The 25,920-nt window shown below is 44.9% G+C and overlaps 1 protein-coding gene across 1 annotated transcript in view; it reads left to right on the top strand.

Annotated features, from left to right (window-relative positions):
* Window positions 1-2,156: 2,156 nt before the first annotated feature.
* The window catches only part of LOC136848686 (probable tubulin polyglutamylase ttll-15), a 62,244-nt gene continuing 38,480 nt past the window's right edge, over window positions 2,157-25,920 (top strand). Inside the window, exon 1 of the mRNA XM_067121164.1 lies at window positions 2,157-2,409. The gene's annotated coding sequence lies outside the window, so the exon portion shown is untranslated. The remainder of the gene's footprint in view (window positions 2,410-25,920) is intronic.

Here is a 25,920-nt window from a genome sequence, read left to right as displayed (position 1 = left end):
GAATTCCTCGGGATGGTCAGCTACTACAGGAGATTCATCCCGGGGATTGCTCACACCATGGCCCCATTGAAGGAGGTCCTCAAGGGACGTCCAAAGACCTTAGTGTGGGGCCCCGACCAGCAGAAGGCTTTCCTCCTGGCGAAGGCCGCCCTCACCAAAGCAACATCTCTGGCCCACCAGGACCCCAATGCTCCCCTCCAGCTGACGACGGACGCCAGCAACTTCGCCTGCGGAGGTGTCCTGGAGCAAAGTCATCAGGGGAACCCCTCAGCCCATCGCCTTCTTCGGTAGGAGGCTAAACCCCACCGAGTCCCGCTACAGCACCTTCTACCAGGAACTCTTTGCAGCATACCAGGCAGTATGGCACTTAAGGTTCCTCCTGGAGGGGACGCCCTTCACAATTTGGACCGACCACCAGCCGCTGGCCCACGCCTTCACGAAGCTGGGGGACGCATGGTCCTCTAGGCAGCAGCGGCACCTCGCGGAGTTTACCTGCACCATCAAATACCTCCCCGGCAGGAAGAACCCGGTAGCTAACGCCCTCTCGAGGATCGAGATCAACTCAGTACAGCTTGGGATCGACTACGATGACCTCGCCCGCGAACAGGCTGCTGACCCTAAGACCCCAGCTTACCGTACAGCCGTCACGTCGCTGAAGTGGAAGGACGTGCCCTTCAGCTCAGGAGGATCAACATTACTGAGCAATGTCAGTACCAGACGCCCCCACCCCCTGGTGCCCGCCTCCAGACGTCGGCTGGTCTTTGACGTCATCCACGGCATATCACACCCCTCCGGAAGGACAACAGCCAGGTTGCTGACAAAGAAGTTCGACTGGCACGGCATACAGAAAGACGAGACGGCCTGGGCAAGGCAGAAAACATAGTGATCAATAATGTCTGACACATAATATAAGTAATTCGTTACTTGTACATAAAGCATGATTGTTTAGAAAGACAATAAATATACAATTTACAATTATGGTCGTCTTCTTCTTCCCAGTTTGTTCCCATTTTTATATGGGGTCGCCGTTTCGGATGAGCCGTTTCCATTTACAGTATTTCTATCCTTTACAATTATGGTGATAAACAAAATTCTGATCGACCCCAGGTCGACGTGAAGGCACCGCAGAAAACGGGATGCTCTCTATAGAGAACGCGTTGAGCGGGGACTTTACACCCACTGTTTTCGTATATAAAGCTCTGTCAATTTCTTTGTATTCAGTGTGAACTTGAAAATGCTGAATAAACTACGAAGGTACTTGTTAAAGTCCCGGTTTTCACTCACCTTCTCCCGTGGATTTTGTGATATTCTCAAGTACGCGTTCCTTCATGCTGCATTGTGTGTGTGTGTGTGTATATATATATATATATATATATATATATATATATATATATATATATATATATATATATATATATATATATATCAGAGAGAGAGAGAGAGAGAGAGAGAGAGTTAATCGTGAAAGAATTCGCAAACGGCCCACATAACAACCGTTAGATTTAGAGGGCAAACTTTCCAAACGCAACTCTTATCAAATGATGTGTTAAATATTTTGTGATTATTGTACCCTACCTAAGCATAATAGATCGCAGAAATCTGATGACAGGAATTCGTTCTTTTTAACGATAAATCCACAGTAATATGGATCACAAGTATTCCAAACAGAAGGGATCACAAGTATTCCAAACAGAAGAGCCCGTGACAATAATCTAACGTACTGTTATTTTACAAATTGATACGTTACGTGATCACTGAAGGTACAATTCGACACAGCTGTGTCCTTTTTTTCACTATCAAAATGACAATTTTACTTTCAAAGACCGGAGGACCTTCTTCCAAGACAAGAAGAAATCATGTAAGCTGAATGTTCCCTAAGCGAGAGTATTGCAGCCCCCTCTAATATATAAAATCTAAAATGTTCATGCTGGAAGTTTGGGTTCTCTGAGCCGTAAAGAGTAACAATGCCAACAGTAATGACAAAAAAATGCAAAACGAACCCAACTGAATTGCTATAAAAATAATAGCCGCCACAGCACTGGATTTAAACTTTCCACAAAAGAATCGGCAGTAGAAAATGATGAAAATCAACTTTAAAGAGAAACTTGCCGCAGCGGGATACTGGACTGGACAGGTGACAGTTATGCGTCAATGATGACGTCACACACAATGCTCATTGTGCATTCATAAGAAAGCGTACGGTCCGTAGAACCCGGAGGTACCGGGACCGGTACCCGGGATGACAGGGGTTGTCGACTCGGTCTGCGTTGTCCCGTTGTGTTCCGCAACAGTGCCTCTGAAAATGAATGAGTTATAGTCTCTCCCTAACAGATAATTGAGTCGCTGGAAAGTACCACAAGATGCTCAGCTCGTTGGACATCGATGACTCTACCATGAACACCTGACAAGGTACGAATGATGGTTGATTAGCCAAACTTTTACGTACAGGTAACAAAATGTACTTGACTGTGCTATACTCTAACCAGTTAGTCGTAGAATTCCGTTTCTTTGAGGGTTATCAGCTGTTCAGACTAACCATTTTGCAGCCATTCAGTCCATATGTTTTGAACTCTTCACCTCATGCTGTATGTAGGCCAGTGGCAACATGATAGTATTTTTGATGATAGTAGGCCTAGTCAGTTTGTACCGTCCTCAAACCACCTGGCAAGGAGGAACGGCAACCTGATACCCAGGGCAAGTTGCCTGCCGGTATGGCATGTAGAGATTGTTATAAAAATTGGTAATAATGTTAGCAAGGCCTATGTTATGATTTGCACAAGCCTATAATTTTAGTAATTGTTGCTTTCTAGAATTGTCTCAAACTTAACAGTTTAGGTATCTAATGGAGGGCCAGGGCTAGTAATGTGGTAGGACTTAGGGCTAACTGATTACCAGACACACACACACAGCTTAGGCCATTCTCATCCCACCCAACAGGTTCGGGCTGTAGGCTAGGTTAATATTTTTTTTGCGCTGTAGGCTAATATTTTTTTTCATTAAAGTTTAGGGTAAATTGTAATTTAATATCTCAACCATTTCCACGAGTGTCATGGGAATGAATGCGAAAACATAACCAAAAGAAGGTAAATATATAGGTAACTGTAGATTTGCGAACGATTTTGGTATGCTTTTCATATGTAGCATATTAAAAGGACTTTAGAGTAAAGCAAAAAACTGTGGTAATTGTGCAGAAAAGCTCTGCATTTAGATATCCTGTTAATAAAATGCTTTGACTGAACAATATTTGGTAGAAAAGTGGGTGTAAAGGCCTACCAATACTCCAATATTGAAAAGTATTAAAATCCCATATTTATAAATAACTAACCTGTTTTCATATTTTATGCCAATCATATACTAATGCATGGCAGTGGTGATAATTAAGGAGGGACCATGGAGGGTGAATCCTGCATTCCAGGGAGATGGTGTAGAGTAGTTGCAACAAGTTGTTCTGCAGTACATGATCTCATGTTAAGTTAAGGGGCCAGGTCAGGACATGGCAACCAAGGACTTGTTAGGTTAGGATGCATCTGTTGAAATATGAAACATGATACTCTGAAGTATTGCGTGCAGCTCTTCTGCACTTTTACCAGATACCTCACATGAGTGTAGATTGGGTTTGGGTAATATTTTGTTAGCTGTTTATATTTGCTGTTACAGTTCGCAGTAAAATTTTACATATTGCCAGTAGGCTAATTCAAGTTCAGCAATGAAATCTAATTTTACCTGTGATTTTTGATGAATTAGACATTCATTTTTGTAGGAGACATAGTTAATTCATAGCTTCCCCTTCAGTGTCTGACAGTAACTGAAGTGCAATACAAGGATGCGCCCCAGTCTAAGCTAAGCTTGGTTGCCGTGGCCTGCCTGACCTAGGATGCCTTAAATTATACCAGTGAAATTCAGGGATGCATTTTAACCTAATCTTCAATAACATATATTACCATAAGTGCCGTATCCCTCCTGTAAGTCATTTAGGCCGTAACATCCAAACTGGCAAACAACCGAAATGGGTGTATATATATATATATATAATACTGATCCCAAGGGGCTAGTACTAAACACAGTGTCCCAAGGAGCTTCTGCCTTGTCTTACGGCCTAAACTTCTTATGGCCTAAAGTTGTGAAGGCCTAACAGGTTCACGGCTGAAAATAATACAGCCTAATACACCCCCGAACTCCTCCTGCAATGAGGTTTGCCTTCTTTGGACTAGGTTAATGTGACCTAGGCCATCAGGTTTATTGTGGTTACTACCCCCCCCATTACGTATGTAACCTTACATTTTTTAAGGTGCAGTGGATGACAGGGTCATTGGCTTTATTATGACTCAACATATGGTTAAAGTTTACAACATACTACCCTTTAAGGATTATCATTCTAAGAGCTACTAGTAGAAGCTCGGGGACCGATCCTCGACGACTTCGATGGCCCCCTTGCTCAACATAGTTTCAACCTCCTGAAGAAGGGCCTGTTTCTTCAGGGGGTCTTGGAGATAAGATGGGAACTGGACCGGAGTGTCGGTGAGGGGAGGCGGCGACTCGAAGGGTAGAGAAAATCCCTCCCAGAGGACATCCACTACACAGGTCTCCGCTCCTTATCGCTGCCACGTTGCCCAATGGCTTGATAGGCACCCCCCACTGACGGCAGCATCTGAGGGGGCTCGCCGTCCCTGGTGAGCCCCTCCCCTCTTCTTCTTTTCCTTACCTTTCCTCTTGGGGGGGACAGGTTGACGAAAGGGACCTTGGGGTTCCTTCCACGGAGGCGAAGAAGCAGAGGACTGGACTTTACCCCGAGCGCCCGTCAAAGCACCAGACTTCTTCGGGGATGGGTGCTAGCCTGGTTCACCGACCGGGCCGCAGGATGAGAGGGCTGCGTAACACCTTTCGACGCTGTCTGGTGGACAAGACGGTCGCAGTGACATTCATCAGCCTTTCTCTTGTCCACCGCAGCATCCACACACACACACACACACACACACACGTGGGGAAGGGGGAAGTGGAGTCCAGAATGGGTCCATTGCGCAGAGAAACTGCAGCTTCGGCACCCACTGATCTGAAGATCCAGGATAACACCACATCCCTTCTCTTCAGTACCAGGTTCGCCCAGAGGTTGGCGTCTGGTGGGTTATAAAGGAGATAGCCTTACCCCCAGACTGGCAAAGACTCTTGAAGGTCGGGTCTTCGCTCTGAGCACCAGACGAAGACGCAATTCTCGACAACGCGAAGGCCCAGTTGTCGAACCAAGAGATCGCTTGGAGGGCAGACAGAGCCGTACCCTCCAAAGCGTTCAGCTCATCTTGTGGGAGAAGCGCCTGCTCCCGTCAGCTGAGCCGAAGTGGCACCAGGCGCTAAACGAGTCAGTCCTGGCTCCATGACCTGCTTCAGTGCTCCTTCCGGATGGAACATAGTACTTCTTCTGCCTCAGGAGAGGGGGAGGTAACAGCTTGGTGGAATGAGTAGAGTGAAGCGAAGACAACGGCCCGGAGACCAAGTCATTCACCTGCTTGAGGACACTGTCTGCCAAGGGAGACCACGGTAGACCAAGAGAGGGTTTGGGCTCCCTCTTTGAAACGTATAACTCCTCCAGCCTGGACGACCATTCTTCCAAAGGAGCTGGAAGTGGTTCCTCCAGACTGTTGTGCTGACGGATCAGCGCAACGACCTCTACAAAAGCCCCCTGCATTTCCGGAGTGTCCGGATCTCTTGGAAGAGGACCCTCCAAGAGACGGTCATCTGGAAAGGCCCCACCCATAGGAGAGCCCGAGACAGACCCTGTCTCTCTGCTCCATACGACAGAAGCGTACGACCTCTCGCTCGCTTGGAGCGAGGGAGGGCCAGACGCGCCTGAAGTTGATTGCCCAAGGGCCTCAGCCCCAGCAATCCTACCGACCCCCTGTTTCCTCCCGGAGAATCCTGAGGAAGTTGATGGGGTGGGAGAGACAGAGTGAACACTACCGTTGCGTCCGCTGGTATACCCAGTGGAGGCGACCGTCACGACAATCAGGGGACGGTCTCCTCACAGCCGATCCACGCTCCGACGCTGGACGGGCCTCTACACTGGAGCATGCAGAGGAGACCAAGGCAGGAGCCAGACTGCCGATTGGAGGCTGCTGTCCCCATCGTCCAGGTGTGTTCTGGCCTTCTTCGACGTTGAAACAGACAAAGAAGGCTGCGGGGACCCCTTTATGGTTCTTCCCGACGTCTTCGGGGGAGACGTCCTTGGGCACCCTCCCCACCGAACCTTTGTCTGATTTGGGCAAGGGCAACTGGTTGGGTGGAGGAGAAGCCCGAAGGCTCTCCCCCTTCTCCCGTTCTGTGCTTGAACTCGCAACCGGTGTCGAGACTGTGCGGTCTCCCGTAGGATACCGTGCCTTCGGCGACGCTCGCTTGGGAGACGCCGAAACGGAACCAGTCTGGGAGGACGAAGCCCCCGAACCGTCTGAGGAGGGTACCGAGGTGCCCTTCACAGCAAGAGAACCAGCAGTCCTTCCCTGAGGGGAGGACTGTGCCCCCTTAGAAGAGCGAGTCTTCTTAGAGGGGGGAAGGGACTGCCCTTCCCTTCCTAGCCCAATTGGACTTAGAAGAGGGAGGGGAAGAGGTAGACGAAGACGAGGATGATGACGATGATGGCGAAGAGGAAGACGAAGATGGGGATGGTTGACGAGCTCACTTCTTTCTTCTTCTTATCAAGCAGAGACAAGACCGCATCCCCCAGTTTACCAAAGACAGACCAGGGGTCGACAGGAACTGGGGCAGGGACAGCAGCAGGAGCAACTGGCTGAGGTGATTCGTGCTGATGGCGTCTCTTGGTAGGAACAATAGGAGACACAGGGAACGTTGGGCGGTCCGGAGTCGGCACGGGTAATGGTGGAAGCGAGGCAGGAGGCGTGAGAGCGTAGCTGGGAGGTGGCGGAGTGACCGAACAGACCTGACCAGCCAGTGTTGACACTGAGATGGCAGGGGTAGGAAGCGCACCATATGCATGAGTTCCCACTAAAGTTACCACGCTCCTTGGCAGCACAGCGGTGATGGTGGTGGTCGTGAGAGCATCCACCGTGTGAGTAGTGGGGGGAGGGAACAGTACTCCCGCCTGCGCAGCAGAGCTGATATGCTCGTGGAGTGAAGGCAGATCAGGGTTGCCAACCATCCTGAGCGACTCCTACGCCGACTCAAACCCGGCACAGAAACCAAACCTGAGGAAGACAAAGGCGGGCATGCCCCCCCCAACCCAGGGATCAGGGACTCTGGGTGAGGGGAAGAACCGAGAGGAGTGTAGGCTAGGTTGACTGATCTCGCCTCCTCTGTGACCACAGATGCAGACACAGGGGACAGGGAGACAGATTCTGTCAGGGGCAGTAAGGGAAGGCCATCGGGACTCAGATACGACTGAGAAGGATTAACAACTATCGGAGTCGAAGGAGCCGAAGACAGCCCCTCCAACACCCTAGATTCCTTCCATTTGTATCTGGGCCTCTGAGAGTACCTATCCCACTGCTCGGGGGACCAAAGCCTACACTCATCACAGGGGTCATCAACAGTACAATCAGGGGGGTGATCCTTGGTCCCTTTATGACATTTTAAGCAAAGGGAGTGGGGGTCAGATTCCTCACTACAACAGAAGGTGCCACATTTCTTGTCCTTGCCAGGGCAAATCCGGCGCACAGGCTTATCCAAGTCATGGGTTTGCAAAGTATCATCCATATTACAAACGCACAGATATACAGAGGAACAAGCCAAAATGAAAACAGGAACAAACACGCCGTGAAAAGGTTGAAGCTTTAGCATCCAGGAAAGTCCAAGCAGAGAGTCAGGAAACACGTCCGCTTCAGACGAGGCCGGAAAGTAAAGTGAATGTGTGAAGCTGGGCGGTTGGTACTGTGGGCTTCCCACTGTTACCAACCACCTGCCCAGCTGGTAGTAATACCAACACATGCCTTGTAAGTCTTTAGCAGCCAGTTCAGCTTCGCCGAAAGTATTCCCCATATGTATAGGACCTCGGGTTTGTATGTTAGGAGAAATGCATTTTACTTTTAAAAGATGTGATATTGAAAAATAGAGAAGACTGTTCTCCTTAGCAAATTTCAGAAATAAATAGCTGGCCATGTATTGTTTTCAATGTTCAGCATAAATCCCAGGCAGTGTTACCAACTCCTATAAAGCATGCCTAAAGAGTTTTATATTGTGAGTACATATGTGTCTAGATCTTATGTGGTCTGCATAAGTTTCTGATATTAATGACGACGTAAGCAACCCAAATCTGCAAGGTTATTTTTAACAACTTTTGAACATCTATCATTGCCAGTAATAGACCCAGAATGAATATCTGTTCCATGGAATTACAGACCATCATCTTTTATGAAGTGTAACAAGGTGGTTAATTGTTGGTAGGAAATTAGTAAGGGGAGTTTCCCCACTCACCTGCCACAAGCCAACACTTTCTTCAGCCATTGTTTGTTGTATGAAGGTTTGGTGCTGCGGTCTCACTGACTATGCATGCTGATGTATTTGTACTGACATCTTGGGTTGTGAATAAGAGAAGAGAACAATAAAGGTGTGCAGGATGTGAACGGGTGTGTGGCTGCTTTATGACCTGGTTCACTTTGTGGGGGTGTGCTATCTGGTCTGCATTACAGTGGAAGCAGATTGGCAAGAAACGAATACCAAGAAGTTTTTGCTGGAGTCTCAGGAAGGAGGCATGCTGAACCTTATTTTGGCTTATGCCTCCCAGACTGCCTGTTATGCTCATTCACCTCTGAACATGTGGTTCATCTCTGCTTGCCTCTTCTTCATTCACTGGCATTCTGGACCACTTATTCTTGGCTGTCTTGCCTAAGGAGTCCAACTTTGCTGAACTTCCTGTTGGATGCATCCTGTCTGTGGCTTATACCCTTGTTGTATTGAACTCATGCAGTGCTATATCTTGTGCCTGCCTTGACCTGTTCTCCAGTAGTAGCTTAGGAGAGTAAGACCCCTGGTCGGAGTAAGGTGAAGAAACGGGTACATTTGTTCTTATGGGAATACAAACTGCCACCTTTTGCTTTGGAGTATTCCTCAGCGTGAACTGGAATTGTTTGTTGAAACTTTTTCAACAATAGTTAACTGGTGTTTAAGGGGTGTGAGCATTGGACACCCCTCACCCACCTGCTGTCATCAAGAATGTTTTCTTCAGCTCCCATTGAGTGAAGATGTCTTGCAGTACTCTTCCTAAGTTGGAACTTGTGTTTTGAGTGTTTCGTTTACTTGGAGTATAGTGTCAGTTTTAAAGGTTGCTGGCTAGTGTAGTGAACTTTCATACTATCTTTTTAGGTGGATCCCAACCATTTAATACTCTGTTAAAGTAGTAGATTTACTGCTGTCTTGGTAGAGTAGAGGAGTTAACTTACCACTTCCCTCTTGCACTAATCACCTCCCTATTCCTCTCCTGCATATATTTCTTGGCCAAGAGGGGTTTTTGCGCTGCAGGTGGGGGAGCAATTCAACTATCTCAGCTGCAATCATCTGCTGTTGATGCATTTTCTGGAGCCCAATGCCATTAAGCGTGTCCCTCCTGTAAAAGATGACCTGCAGCATAACCACAGCTTTAAAATCTCAGGGAAGAGTAAGATATGGACTAGTGGCAAGGGGAAGAAACACAAATGCTTTCATTACCCCTCCTCCTCCTCCTTGTCGTCAGGCTCTTACTCACCCTCTTCCAAACCACCACTATCTGTTTCCTGTAGGAAGAAGAGAGAAGAGCCCTTGAAGACCTCTCACAAGAAATCCCATAGGATTTCTTATGCCACCCCCCCAGGCTTGGGAAGGTAACAGTGGTCAACCATCTTTGTGTGTTGCATTCATCTTAGGTAGGACTGACATAGTTCTCGTCAGCTTGTTTGGTATCCCAGTCAACCCATACTTCTTGTATGATGAATGCTTATATTCCTAGAAGACCTCTCTCTAGGAGTTCAGTAAGGTTTCAGGTGGATGCCCTCTCCACATCATGGAGGTGACAGTGTCCATCTTTCATTGTGTCAGTGAACTTGGCTGTAGGTATGGCTAACATGGGTCTCACCTACCAGTTTGGTACCTTGGTTGATGTGCTCTTTGGTATGAGTAATGCTCTCCATATTTGATTTGCCAGAAGCATACATGGTAGAGCAGGCTTGTGAGTGGAGACTGCCCCACTGATGCTTGGCCTGTACACTTCTGTGTGTGAGCATCTTGAATCTTCCATGTCTCTTCAGACATTAAGAAGGCTCAACCAACTTACCTGGTGTATGGCAAATGCAACATGTCACCCATACTTGATAAAGCTAGTGTTATCCCATGCTCAGTGTGTATATGGTCTTTTAGACTGTGCATATATTTGTAAGATGTGTGCGGTAACTTGCGGTCCGGTACCAGTCGGTCCCTGTACCATCCACGAATATGCAGAGCCTTCCTGTGTTCGCAGACAGGAGGAATTTGTTGTTAGTGCATGACATTTTACCCATGCTTCTCTGGAAGCATACGTAGTCAAGTCAGCGCTACCCCCTTATACAGTGTGTGTGGTTCTCTCTGACCGCATGCTAACAGACAAGGGGTTTGTATGTGACAGGCCTCCTCTTATGGTACTTAAGGCTACTGGGATGATCTATTTTTTTGTGATTGTGTCACACTCTGGCGTGCTGGAGGTTCACCACAGACCCCGGGGTTACTTTCACTGATAACGCTATACCCCCTTTCTATGAGTTCAGTTTTCACTGAACATAGGGAGTTACATGGGATAGATGAGGGGATCAGAACTCTGTTCCATCAACAGGTTATCCACTGCTCAGGGTATTCGACCAGTGCCGGTGGTACAGTACTGAATAATTGCTCCCATTGTGTGTGTGGGCATACTTAGTCCATGTTTCTCTCAAAGCTAGTAGGGTTGAGTCACTGCTACCCTCTTATTCAGTGTGTGAGTGGTGCTGACCTGCATGGATGCAAACAAGGTTTTTATATATGTAACTTACCAAGTAATCACATTGCTTACAGTTTTCACTTACCGACAGCTTAAAAATTTTGAATTTCATGGTAGTGCTATTGTCGGTGTAGGTGACTAGACCCCACCCACTTTTGGGGTAAGCAAGTAACAACTTCAGTTCAATTGTGTTCTGGTGGTTCCCAACTGAAGTTCAGTTTTGAGCAGTCAGCTTAAATTTTGGCTGTCATTGCTTTTCCATTTAGATTCTTCTTTTGGTGAAGTACTGGTAGCCTACAGCTTTGTATTTACATTAGGTTCTCTTAGCAAGACTATTATTTCTCAATTTAGGACATTTTTCCTCAACTTGACGTTGATTATAATTACGTTTGTTGACTTGTTGGTATGTCTGACTCTAGTGCTACTAATTTAGCTACACTATTGCAGCCTACAAGACTTACTAAAGAGAAATATGACTCACGCTATGTGTATACTATTTAGGGGACACTAAAGAGAAATATGACTCACGCTGTGTGTGTACTATGTAGGGGACACTAAAGAGAAATATGACTCTCACGCTATGTGTATACTATGTAGGGGACAAGAGTGTTCAATTGATCGAACCTGTGACGAGTGTTCTGAGTGGGATGCTAAAAAATGGAAGATTTTGGGGTCTCGTTTAGCAAAAGTAGACAGAGATAGAAAATGTAAGGTGGCTGCTAGAGCCGAGAATAAGACGGTAGATAGCAAGACTGTAGATAGTTCTGCTGATGATAATATTCCTCCTTTATCTATGCCTGCTCCCACTGTGTCACCTGCTCCCAGCCCTTTGACTATTCAACCTGTTCCTTTACCCAGCTCCCTTGCTTTCATTCGATGTCAAAATGGAGCTAATAGTGGATACAGTGACCCAATTGGGGACTTCGGTGCGTGTCCTTATGGACAAGTGGAAAAAAGTGGTAGTGTTAGTGAAGTGTCAGTGGAGGCGGCGGCTGCTCGTCCCACTGGCGCTCCTAGGCGAAGGTCACTGGCATATTCCCCCACACATGGGAGCAGTCGTACTCCCCCACACATGGGAGCAGTCATACCAAAGGCCAAAGGGAGGTTGGTGGGGTCTGCCTATGGGCAGTCATCCCCTCAGTTGGACCTGTTGCAACTTCCCAGGTCGTGACAAAGGATAGCTGTTGGAAAGGCATCCAGTCGGAAGTGAGTAGGCTGTCCTTGAGTTCCAAGGCTTCTACCCCTGAGAAAAGGCACCAGTGGCATTTAAGTGATGAATCGCGGCCACTGAAAAGCCCTGCGGCTGATACTGTCCGCTCCCCTCCAGTGCCTTACAAGAGATTTAGAGAACTCAGTGGTCTGGTTAAACTAAGGTATACTTAACTTTAGAGAGCCCGTGCAGCAGCCTTCGTGTAGTTTCTGGGATTCCCCAGAATGCTTTTCTCCAGAACTCCCTGTGCTGGAACCCAGGCATTCGTCTGCACCAAGATACTCCATGTCTTCTCGCAACTGCCCAGTAGCCGACCTTCCAATTATGCCTGGACACTCGGTAGCGCCGATTAGCGCCAGATTCTCCAGTTACGCCCGAGCACCCGTCATCGCAAAAGCACTCTTCAGTATCCGAGAGCCTTTCAGTTTCCGAGCACCCTACTTCAGTACACAGATGGACTCTGCCTTCTATGGAATGATCCCCACAATCTCTTGACGCATCTGGCGCCAGATGCCAAACACCTGACGACAGCTAACCCTTTGACGCCCGCTGCTGATTCGACGGACCCATTGCTAGCACCGATTCAGTGTCATTAGGCTGACATCTTAAGTTTACTTAAGAGAGAGCCTTCTTCTTTGGCTGAGGCTCCTCAGGAGTCATATCTATCCTGTTTCATTGGAAGAAGGTGATATGGATCATGGCTCCCCTCCGACAGTCGATGCAGCTTCATTGTCAAACTTTCCAGAATTCTTCACACCTGCGGCCCCGGCCTCCCTGGCTTCGACTTTTTTCATCAGTGATAAGCCTGCTGACTCCTCCAGGCTGCCGAAGATGGTGCTTTCATCTTCCGCTAGGAAGGCTCTCAATGTTCAATGAGCTGGACTGTCGGCTCTCGGAGAAGAGGGAACAGGGGAAGTCTTCGTTTAGTTATCCTCCCTCTCGTCTCGAGCATTGGAGGTATTCTTCATGCTATACTGGAGAAGCTCCCTCACTGGGAGTGGCTGCTTCCTCCCAGGGGGATTTACAGGATCACCTCGGAGTTTAGCCTCTACCGTCGCTAAGGTGATGTTCTCCTCTACAGAACTCTACCACCTTCTGAAGAACCGTTTTAAAATTTTTGAAGTGATAAGTTTCTTGGATTGGTCAGTGGGTGCATTAGCCCATAAGATTAAGAACTGCTCTTCGTTTCCTGAGGACATAGGAGCAGATTGGCTAAATGTCCTGTCGTGAACGGATAGGGGCATCAGGGATGGCTCTCAAGGTGGCCTCTCTCTACATGTTGGGAGTGCAGGCAGTCCCCAGTTATCAGCGATCTGGTTTTACGGCACTTGTCTAGTGACGACGATAACTGGACTTTCAGCACCGATATGCGCCGATCTCCGGTTATCGGCGCCGACCCCCGATTATTGCCGCTGATCCCCACTTATCGACGGCGACGATCCCTGGATATCAGCGCCAATAACCAGGGATCGGCGCTGTTATTGCCGATGTTCGGTTATCACGCTGTTGGGAACAGAACCCCTGCTGATACCCGGGAACTGCCTGTACTGAAGAAGAGAGAGAGCTCTGGTGCTCATTCACCGTGAAGAGCGTCACAGCTTCTCAGAAGTCTGCCCTTTTATACTCTCCCCTCGATCGCCACAACCTCTTCCCTCAAGCTGCAGTCAGTGACATTTCTTCAGAGCTTCAGAAGAAAAACACACAGGACCTTTTAGCTCATTCATCTAGATGCCTCAGGGAGTCTTCATCTACAAGCACCAGTACTGTTTCTCCACTTCAGCTGTTGCCCTTTTTGGGGGTAGCAGGACCAGAACTCAGTCAAAGCCCAGGACGAATCTGTGTTTCTCATCACGCCCTTTCAAGAAGTCCTCCTCCAAGCCCGCTGCTCGGAAGTGAGGATCCATTCCTCCATGTGCCAGTAGGAGCCATGCTCCTTCATTACTGGGAGAGACGGAGCGCAAGGGGAGCAGAGGAGTGCATTGTGTCAATGCATAAACAGGGCTAATCCATTCCATTCAGAGAGAAACCCCCATTAGTCAACACACCCATCACATTGATCTCCTACTCAGTAGGATCCGAGAGGTTTTCGGCCCTTTCCAACGAAGTTTCAGCCCTCCTTGAGAAGAGAACGATCGAGGAAGTCGAAGAGGTCAGGTCGGATAGTTTTTACAACCACCTCTTCATAGTCCCCAAGGCATCAGGGGGATGGAGGCCAGTACTGGACGTCTGTACCTTGAATTTCTTTGTTGAAAAGGCAAAATTCAAGATGGAAACAAGTTACTCTGTCATGTCATCCACTCACTGGGGTGACTGGATGACAACTATAGACATGCAGGATTCCTATTTCAACATTCCTGTACATCTAGAGTCCAGGAAATATCTAAGATTTGTATTTCACAACAGAGTGTACCAGTTTCGGCCCTTATGCTTCGGCCTTTCTACCGCTCTGCAAGTTTTCACTGAGTCCTTGCTCCGGTCTCCCTCTTTCTAGATGAGTGACTTCTTTGATCTCTGTCGAAGGAGAAGTGCATGGAGGACCTTCTGAAGACATGCATGGAGGACCTTCTGAAGACCTTTTGTTTAGCTCAAGAGTTAGGTCACCTAATCAACCTCCAGAAGTCCCAGCTGGTTCTGTCACAGATGATTCTCTATTTGGGCATGACGATAAACTCTCAGAGTTTTCAGGTTTTTCCATCACCCAAAAGAATTTAGTCATGCCTGAAGAAAGTCAACGAATTCTTCACTCGTCAAACCTGCTTGGCGAACGAATGGATAACCCTTCTCAGTACTTTAGCCTCTGTGCAGCAATTTGTTTCCCTAGGAAAGCTCCATATGAGAACTCTTCAGTTTTATATGCGGGCCAGCTGGGACAGGAAGCTCATCCGGACACATTTGTCTTTCTGATATTGCAAGAAATAAAGGAAGATCTGTGGTGGAAGTCAGAAGGCAGGCTGTCAGATTGAACTCCAACTTAGACTTCTATGTAGACGCGTCGGATCTGGGTTGGGGCCACTCCTAGGCAGCGAAGAAGTGTCAGGAACTTGGTCCCAGGAGCAGATCCGCTGGCACATCAACCTCAAGGAACTGACAGCAATTTGGCTAGGTCTTCAGCATTTTGCGTCGGTAGTCCACAATCAAGTAGTGACCATACACTCAGACAACACTATGGCCCTGATGTATATAAAGAAGCAAGGAGGGACATTCATTCTCCCTTTGCGAGCAGCAAGAATTCTACTTTTATGGGCAGACCACAACCGGACCAAGTTGGTGATGCAGTTCATCCAGGGTAAGCTCAACGTCCTTGCAGACGGGTTGAGCCATTGCAATCAGGTGCTCCCCACAGAGTGGAATATTCATCCGCATTGTGCGAGGATCTGTGGAAGCTGTCGGGAAGACCCCTTATAGATCTGTTTGTGACGTCCAAGAATCATTGTCTACCAGTCTTTTGTTCAGCAGTACCAGACCCTCTAGTATGGGTGACAGACGCCATGCTACAAGACTGGTCACACAAGGATCTCTACTGCTTCCCAACAGACAGAAGGGGTTTTCAAGAGCAACTTCAGAAGCAATTGCGAAGTGTAGATGCCCCTCTTGCGACAAGGTCTCTCAAGCCAGGTGGACAATCTTTAGAGCCTGGTGTAGAAAACATGACATCTCATCTTCTAAGACGTCTGTAGCAGACATTGCTGACTCTCTCCTGTACTTGAGGACATCTAGGGGCCTTTCCTCCTCTATGATCAGAGGATACAGGGCTATGCTGAGTTTGGTGTTTCGGCACAGAGGAATGGATCTCTCAGCCAATCAAGACCTGTCCGACCTCCTAAGATCCTTTGATACCTCCAAATTCAAGGGGCAAGAGTCGTCTCATGTAATTTGGACGTAGTTTTTAAGTGGCTCTCGGAACCTCGCTTCGAGCCTCTTCGTTCTGCTTCACTATGATATCTTACCAGCACTACCCTTTTTTTGTAGCATTAGCAACAGCCAAAAGTGTCAGTGAGGTGTACGCTCTTGTCAAGAGAGTCAGATTTTCCCAACTGATGTTCATTCACCCTGGGCATTTTAGCTAAAAATGAAGACCTAACCCTACCCTGGCCTCGTTCCTTCACAATTAAAAGCCTGATGGAAATACTGGGCCCAGTTGGGGGGAGAGAGTTCTGTGCCAGTAAGAGCACTGAGGTACTACTTGCACAGAACGGAGAAGATTCGAGGTCCTATGAGTAATTTATGTGCTCAGTCAGAAATCCGTCTCATGCCCTGTCCAAAAACAGCTTGTTTTTTTTCTTGAAGGATCTGATCTCCGAAGCCCATTCTCAGATTGGAGAAGAGGCTTTATCATCTGTCAAAGCTAAGGCTCACGAGATCAAAGTGGTCTCCAAGTCATTAACCTTCAAGCACAACCTGTCGCTATCATCAGTTCTTCAAGTGACTTACTGGAGGTGCAAGTCTATTTTCGCAACCCATTGTCTTTGTGAAACAGAAACTACTTCTGAAAACTGTAGTACTTTAGGGCCATTATCCATAGCTGGCATGGTGTTGGGGGAGGAAGTATAGGAAGCTTTTTTCCTTCCTTTTCTCTTCACCTGGAACTCAAGTGTTGAGTTGTAAGGGGAGCCTTGGGGTACTGTGTACCTGGAGACCCACCAGTCTTAGTTTTAATGGGTGGGTGGTGTTTTTATATTTTATGGTGTAGGTGATGTTTGTGTGTTTGATTCTGGTCATTTGATTTGTCAGTACTGTGCCCAGGGCATGGACAACTGGGTACTTGTATACTTTGTTAGTCACCGGTTTCATCCCTTGCTGCAAAGTACCCACTGACGTAGAGGTGCGGCTGGCTAACTCGCCACACCCTACAGAGTTAAGATGAGCCCTGACCAGAGGCAGTATCTACCTGAAGCATCTCTCTTACCAGGTAAGGAATGACAAGCATTGTACCAATGCTAATAATTTCTGTTCTCTAACTCATTATCATCCATAATGTTTTGGGGTAGAAAAATCCATATCCCACCTCCTTGTTAATTTGGGATTCAGCAGTGTAGTTACACTGCTGAATCCCAAATTGACAAGGTAAATTACATATATAAAAATGACATTTTTATGATAAAATAGAGTTTTATATATACTTACCAAGTAATTATGAATCAAAGCCCTCCCTCCTCCCCTCAAATGGAAAGAAGGGCAAAAAAAATTTAGCTCTCTGCTGAAGTTGTTCCTCGCTTACCCTGAAAGTGGGCAGGGTCTAGTCACCTACACTGACACTAGCGCTACCACAAAATTCAAAATTTTTAAGCTTCCGGCGAGTGAAAACTGTAAGCAATGTAATTACTTGGTAAGTATATATAAAACTTCATTTTATCATAAAAATGTTGTGTTTTTACTACAGTTCTCTGTTGAATGGCATACATGAGAGATGTTCTAGTTCATTAAAGCCTTCATTACTTGCATGTCAGTGCATGTGGACGTTTGCAGTGTTTAGTTCCTAAGAAAATACATACCATTGCCTTTTATATATGAATATCCTTGAGCATGAACTGAAGCAGTCATTGAACTTTATAACAAGGTTGTTAACTGATGGAGATGGGGAATAATCCAGGGAATACCTCTCACCGTACATCACCACTCGTGTTTTCTTTGGCTGCCAAGAAAAGCAGACGTGCTGTGCTTACTCTCTTCCAGTCATATGGATGTTAAGTTTGGATGAATAGTTTGCTGCCTTATTTTTTCTATTTGTTAATTCTTTTGCTAGTTTGGTTATTATTTTTTTTGTTCTGAAATGGAGAAAAAACTTGTCCAATGCTTTTGTGAGGGCTTGGGAGTCCTGTGGCCATTTCATGTCTCACACAATGGTACAGTATATCCATATGGGTTTTGTGCTCTCTGTAGGGAGGTGTGTACTTGTGCTTCCCCCATGCAAGGACTGTCCTGGTTGGTCTTCCCTGAGGTGGGAGAACTTTGGTAAAGAAGGAAGGAGGATAAAAAAAGTGTTTGTTGCCTTCTTCAGGGGAAATACACCCCCAAATCCCTTTGGCTTTTTCTTTCTTCCTCTTCCATTAATATACCCCTGCCTGCTAGTAGTGTTATCACTCCTTGGAGGGATAGCACTTGAGCATAGAAGTCTGGCCACTCTCTATCCTCAGCGAATGATGCAGCTGTTGGTATAGGTGCACCATCACTGAGTTTGACATTCCGAGTACTAAGCAGACACTGTCTCTGGAGTACTTTTGAAAAATCAGGCCTTTGCTTAATGTCCTGGGTAGTCAGTCTATCTATAGTTTCTCGTTGGATGGATCAGTATAGTTCTTGGCTAGCACTCTGCTGGGCCCGCATTCGATTCTCCAGCTGGCCAATGAAGAATTAGAGGAATTTATTTCTGGTGAAAGAAATGCATTTCTCGGTATAATGTGGTTCAGATTCCACAATAAGCTGTAGGTCCCATTGCTAGGTAACCAGTTGGTTCATAGCCACATAAAATAAGTCTAATCCTTCGGGCCAGCCGTAGGAGAGCTGTTAATCAGCTCAGTGGTCTGGTTAAACTAAGGTATACTTTGTCAGTCTTTCGCAGTATTTCTGGACAACCTGGCAGAGAAGAAGCTGTATCTGGTGCCTTCCTCTCCTGTAGTGTCTGCTGCTACCTCAGCTTCTTTGACCGCTGCAAAAGATGGGGTATCCTCATTTCAGGCATCCTTTCGGTAGCATATCCTCTGGTTGATACTTCATCATCTTTGGTTCTGGCTTCGACCTTCCCTTCGTTGTTGAAGATTAGCAAGACTAGGAGAGGAAAGCGAAGAAAATCTCAGTGTTCATCCTGGCTGTTATCTTCTTCGTTCCTACTGAACTTGGGACCACCTTGCTTTGGTGAGGGGGCTCTTGAACCCCAGGAATTTGTTCCTGGGTTGGAGTCCAAGAGTCCTATGTATTGTTACTTATTAATTTGGGTTAAGTCTTCTGGAATTTTCCACTTTTGGTAAAATTTATTTGACCTGGTAAATAGGTTGTGCAGAAATACTGTGAAAGACTGACTACCCAGGTTGTTAAGCAAAGGCCTGAATTTTCACAAGTACTCCAGATGAGCAGGAGGGCAAGACAGCTATTTGATGGTGCACCTATACCAACAGCTGCATCATCCTTTGAGGAGGGGGAGTAGCCAGACTTCTCTGCTCAAGTGCTCTCCTTCCAAGGTGGGACTTGGGTATTAAAGCAAATAGTGGAACTATGGTAGGATCATCAACTATCCAATAATGTTTGGATATTGATGGGATTTTTCACATGGATACCTCAGGGTAGAACTATTCTGTAGAGCTGGGCCATGGATTCCAGGGGTGGTCTGGTTCAGGGGATAGGACTCTTGGCATTCTGCCAGCCCCTGTGGGGGGTAGGGGTAGGGAGTGGACATTTAGAGTCAGCTTTTACGGGTGTTATTGGTAGAAGAATAAACTCCATGAAATCTTTTTAAGATTTTCAGGTTTTTTGTTTTCTCACTTCGATCTTTATGAGTAGTAGTAAAGAATTGGTACCCCTGGACCCTTTGATAAATACCCATTTGACACAGATGACAAACCCTGCACCCCCTGCTTGACAACCTTTGTTTGGACATGGCTAAGAAACCTTCTAGTGTAATTACACTGGAACCCTGTGCTCCAGCACAGAGCAAAGGGAAATCACCAGAAATATGTGTGAAATAGGACCAGGGATATGTGAAACCTCATGTTGCAATAGTATTTGACCTTTCATCTGGAATATTCTAATTATGGCATTTTTAATGTTTACATTGTGAAGTATTATGGCCGAGAGCTTGATATCATCTGAGGTTGGGGAAAACTGGGAGTAGAATCACTCTTACCGAAAGAAAGTGAAAAATTAAAATCATTATTGCATCTTTCATCAGTTAAAGTAGACTGCTCAGGACCTGCTTTTTGGAATCACTCCAAAGGAATGATATTAGCACCTGAACTTATGATGTACTGTATTCAGAAAGGAAATTTTTAGGAGAATTAAAAGATCAAGGTGTGATTAGAAATGAACGAATGAAGATCATCTGTGGAGCCGTAGTTTCACTTTCAAATTTAATTATTACATCCAAATCTACCTGCTTACCTAATGTAATAAAAAGTAGCATGGTTACATTTCAAGGTTAAGCAATATATCTCAAGACCAAGGAGATGTTTTTATTGTCAAGAATATGGTCACATCTTAGGATCTTGTAGGCAGAAGATACAAGGCAAGCCTACCATGTGTGTTAAGTGTAGTGAACCAGAGCAAAGTGTATGTTATAAAGAAGCAAAATATATACAATGTGGAGAAAATCATCCATCCTCTTCATAGAATTGTGATGTGTACATCATGGAAAAAGAATTGCAGACAGTAATGGTAACTGAATGCATCACATTTACAGAGGCTTAACACAAAGTATTAAGCCAGTATGTTAGACCAGGAATATCCTATTCTAGTATAGCTGCTAACTGAAAAAGAAATGTGAATGGTACTGGAGATGCTTCCATTTGTCATGTAAAGGGAACATCAGTGGTGGTACCGGAAGTGCTTCCGTTTGTCATGTCAAGGGAACATCAGTGGCAACCTGGACTCATGCCTCATTGGAGGCTGCACCAGTAATTCCTGGTGTTCCTGCCTCTTTGGAGGCCATGCCAAATATGTCTGGCTTTCCTGCCTCTCTGGAGGCTGCATCAGCTATACCTGGTGTGTCCACCTCTTTGGAGGCTGCACTAACTCTAGCTGGCACCTGCCTCTTTGGAGGCTGCATTAGCTGTATCTGGTGCTTGTGTCTGGAGCCTGCACCAGCTGTATTCCAGATGAATGGCATAAAGCTATAATTATTCCTATCCCCAAACCTGGAAAGGATGCCAGCAATGTAAATAATTACAGACCAATTTCTTTAACAAGCTGGTTATGCAAATTGTTAGAGAAAATGGTAAATGCTCTACTAACATGGTACATTGGAGGAATAAAATTTTGACTCCCACTCAGTTCCGGTCACAGTGTAACAGATCTACATTACAGTAGATTCTCTCTCTAACTTGGAAGACCATACTGTATATGTAAAGGTTTTGAATGAAAAAAAAATTACTGTATCTGTCTTTTTTGACAGTGAACAAGCATACGATACTATATGGAGGTATGCTATATTAAAAACTTTACAAAACAACACCCATGGATATTTACCTATGTTTATCCAAAACTTTTTGACAAATCGCAGTTTTCAGGTGAGAATTGATGTTCTGTCTAGAACAGTTCCACTTGAAAATGGTGTTCCACAGGGAAGTGTCCTTAGTGGCACACAGTTTACTCTAGCAATTGACGATATCAGTAATAATCTACCTATTGGCATTAAAAGTAACCTGTATATGGATGATTTTCCCATATATTATTCAGCATCTCGAATAGTATACCTTAGTTTAACCAGACCACTGAGCTGATTAACAGCTCTCCTACGGCTGGCCCGAAGGATTAGACTTATTTTACGTGGCTAAGAACCAGTTGGTTACCCAGCAACAGGATCTACAGCTTATTGTGGAACCCGAACCACATTATACCGAGAAATGAATTTCTATCACCAGAAAGAAATTCCTCTAATTCTTCATTGGCCGGCCGGAAACTCAAACTCGGGCCTAGGAGAGTGCTAGCTGACAACTCTACCGACTCGTCCAACGAGGAACTGGCATCTCGAATAAAACATGTAGAATGAATCATTAATAAAAGCATAGTAAAAATAGATGAATGGGTCTCATCTGTAGGCTTTAAATTTTCCATAAATAAAACTCAAGCAATCATGTTTTATAAAAATAAAAAGTGGAAAAAAGGTGATGAAATAGATTTAAAAATCAGAACCGTAGTACAGTATACCAATTGGCCAAAGAGCAAAATTTTTGGGTTAATATTTGATACTTACTTGAATTGGAAAGCCCACATAACATACATAAAGTCTAAATGTAAAAGAGCAATTCATCTAATTAGACAAATATCGAACACTACTTAGGGAGCCGATAGACATACCCTTACTGTACTGTATAAAGCTACAGTTCTGTCTATCACTGATTATGGAAGCGAAGTATATGGCTTGGCATTGGATGCAATGCTGAAAGTGTTAGACCCTGTTCACAATGAAGGCCTTAGGAGCTTTAGATCACCAAAATCATCTTTACAAGTTGAATGTGGTGAACTACCTCTGTCTCTCCATAGAGAGCTAGTTACAACAAAAAGTGCTCTGAGAATTCAGACAAGTGATTCTCCAACAAAAAAAATTATTTGAATTAAGAGATGTATTTATAAATAACCATCCACCACCTTTCCCAATTAGAGCTAGAAGATTGTTTGAGTCACTGAATATAAATATACAAGTGCCTTTATAGTAAAGTCAACTCCTCCTTGGACAATGAATAAAATGAGAATTTTTACACATCTGAAATATTTATAAAAAAAGTTACTCATATACACCAGAACACCATAGACGACATACAGTGGGGCAGACAATGGGGCATATAAGCCGAAAAGGTCGACATTACGCAATATATACAGGTGGATCTAAATCAGAGCACGGAGTGGGATATGCTGCAGTGTCCCAAGACAAAATTTATCAGTTCTCTCTACCTATTAATGCTTCAGTATTCACAGCAGAATTTTGTGTAATTGCATCAGCTATAAAAATAATTGAAGAAACATCACTCAATAATTTTGTGATTTTTAGTGACTCGAGAAGTGCTATGGAAGCTATTCAGAGTTACAAATAAAAAAATAATATAGTATAGGAAATTAAATTATTTCTCCATAACTTATATAATAGTGGAAAAAATGTAGAAATATGTTGGATCCCTGTCCATGTAAGGATCAAAGGAAATGAAGAGGCAGACAAAGCAGCCAAAGAAGCAACACACATGACAAGATCAAATATGAATATCCCTGTTACTGATTATGTAAGATACATGAAAGTGGGTATCATAAATAAATGGCAATATATATGGAATGAAGAACCTGAAAATAATAAATTAAAACAAATAAAACCTTATGTTAAAAAATGGAGTTCATCATCTCAGAGAGAGACATGCACAAGTAATTCTGACACGTCTCAGAATAGGCCATACTCGTCTGACGCATGGACACTCAGTGAGCAGGCCACCTCGCCCAGCTCCCGAATGCTCAGAGTGCAAGGTGACAGTAATGGTCAGATATGTGTTATGTGAGTGTCCAATGTATGACCAACAGCAACTGTCAACTTTTGGAAATAAATCAGTGAAGGAAATTTTGTAAGAACCTTTTACATTTTCAGTCGTTCCAATTTTGATGTTCATGAGGAACTGTGATTTAATTAATAAAATATAAAAATAATTAAATAATGAAAGCACGAAAACCCTTACAACATTTGTCAAATAAAAAAAAATACTACATAACTTATACTGAATTTTAATATACAGGCAGTCCTTGGTTATTGGTGGGGGTTCCGTTCCGAGGGCGTGACGTTAAGCAAAAATCACTGATAACTGAAAATCGGTGATTTTTGGCACTTAAAAATTGCCGATTTTCGGTTATCAGCGCCTCTGTTAGGTATGCATCGACACTAGTACGCGATTTCGGCGCTGATAAGCAGAAATTGGTGCATACTGGTGCCAAAAATTGCCGATTTTCGTCGCTAGGCAAGTGCCGAAAAACTGGATCGCCGATAACCAGGCCTGCCAATAACCGGGTAGTGCCTGTACCTTTTTAATGTTTATGTAAGGAAACATGAGTAAATGTGTTTATTGTATGTGTGTTCCAGTATGAGAGCATGTGCCTATGTGCAGTTTTTAATTTCATTTTAATTCGTTCATCATCATACTGAATGACCTATTGGGTCCCAGTGCTTGGCCTCAGGCCTAGACCTAGTATTTCATTCTAATCCTTCAGGCTAGCCCTATGAGAGCTGAAAGTCAGCTCAGTGGTCTGATTAAACTACTTCAGTAATTCAATTCAATGCACCAGCTGTGACTGGTGCTTCTGACGCTTCAGAGGATGCACCAATTGTGTCGAACGCTTCCACATCACCTCAGGCAGCACCAGCTTTATCTGGTGCTTCGGAGCTTGAAATTTATCTTGATGAGGATGCTATCAAAGGTGCCCAACACCCATGATACAAAGGAGCCTTTGCCATCTGTGGCAGGTTCCTCCTCCATGGAAACAGCACCATCATCAACCTTAAAATGGAACGAAACCATAAATAATTAGTCTCCTTGTGGAGTTGAACAGGAGCAAAGCAGTAAAGTAAGAGCACTTAAAATTACTCAAAATCTGAATGAAACTCATTCATTTTCTCCAGTGGAACTGTCAGGGATTAAGAGCTAAATGGGAAGAACTAAAGCTGCTCATATCAGAAGTGCCTCCTGTATGTATGTCTTTACAGGAGACTATGGTGATAATACGTGTCCAACTCCATGAGTATACAGCTTGTCGTTCCCCTTATAACATAAATATAGGGAGCTGTTGGGGTTTAGTTTTTATATATTTGTAATGATTCCCAACAAAATCCTATTAATACAGGCAGTCTCCGGTTAACAGTAGGGGTTCCGTTCCTAGCCAAGTGCCAATAACCGAAAATCACCAATAATTATGGTAATAAATGGTGTTTTATGATGTCTTAAGTGCCAGTTAACAGTTTCTTCTTCTTCTTCTTCTTCTTCTTCTTCTTCTTCTTCTTCTTCTTCTTCTTCTTCTTCTTCTTCTTCTTTTTCAACCTTATTAGTCCCACTGTATAGCAGGGTTGGCCGCTTGAGTCAACTTTTTCCATCTACTGTATTTCTGTTCCTTGCATCTTCCTCCCCAGTCCCACCTCACCCATATTTCTCCTTACCACATCCATCCATCTATCTGATCTGCTGATGCCCCACACTCCTCATCACTAGTATGTTCTTAGCTCTCTTGATTGGTTTCACCTCTTCTCTTCTTATTACATGGTAGTAGTATCTCAGACGAGCTTCCCTAGCCTTCTCCTTTACATTACATATTCCACACATTATTCTTATGTCTTGACTCTCCCTCCTTTCCAGTAGTGATATTCCAGCAGTCCATCTCACCATCCTCATCTCAGTTCTTTCCAACAGTCCCTCCTCTTTCCTCTTAAATGGCCAAGTTTCTGCCCCACATAGTAGTACGGGCTTGGTAACTGTCTTATAAAAATTCATTTTGACCCTCAATGTCATTTTCTGTCTAAAACAACTCCAGTTACTTCTCTCCATTTTCACCATGCTTCTTTCACTCTCTGTCTCACTGTTTTGTCAGTAGCTCCTCTCCCCCCCCCCGTGTTATTATAGATCCCAAGTAGTTAAACTCATTGTTCTGTTTTAGCACTACCATCTTCCACCTGAATGTTTACTTCATGTCCTTTACTACTAATCATTAGCTCTGTCTTCCCTATGTTCACTTTTAATCCTTTCTTTTCTAGGGCTCCTTTCCATGCTAAAAACCTTTCTTGCAGTTGTTCTGTGTCTGCTAAAAAGGGATTTTGACAAAGGAAAAATCAATTTCTGGGGGAAGACCTGTGTCACCCAGTGAAATGGTTCCAATAGCACTCATTTCTAGGTATAACTATTGCTAAATATACCAGAGAAAAAGCTATCCATAATGCCGGGGTTACTACCCCCGGATCGCTCACCATAACGGTGTCGGTATGCACTAGGGGTGAGTGGACTCCACTATCACAGGTCTTCGTCCAATCATTAGCAAACATCAGTTCCCATAGTTCATCATTGTTCCTTAATTCTGATGTCAAAGTGTCTGTAACGATGAGGAACAAGAATGGACTCAGCCTGAT

The sequence above is a fragment of the Macrobrachium rosenbergii genome, chromosome 2 (assembly GCF_040412425.1).
Source record: "Macrobrachium rosenbergii isolate ZJJX-2024 chromosome 2, ASM4041242v1, whole genome shotgun sequence".
Classification (NCBI taxonomy): Eukaryota; Metazoa; Arthropoda; class Malacostraca; order Decapoda; family Palaemonidae; genus Macrobrachium; species Macrobrachium rosenbergii.
Note: the sequence above shows the minus strand (reverse complement) of the source record. Positions and strands in the feature narration are given on the sequence as shown.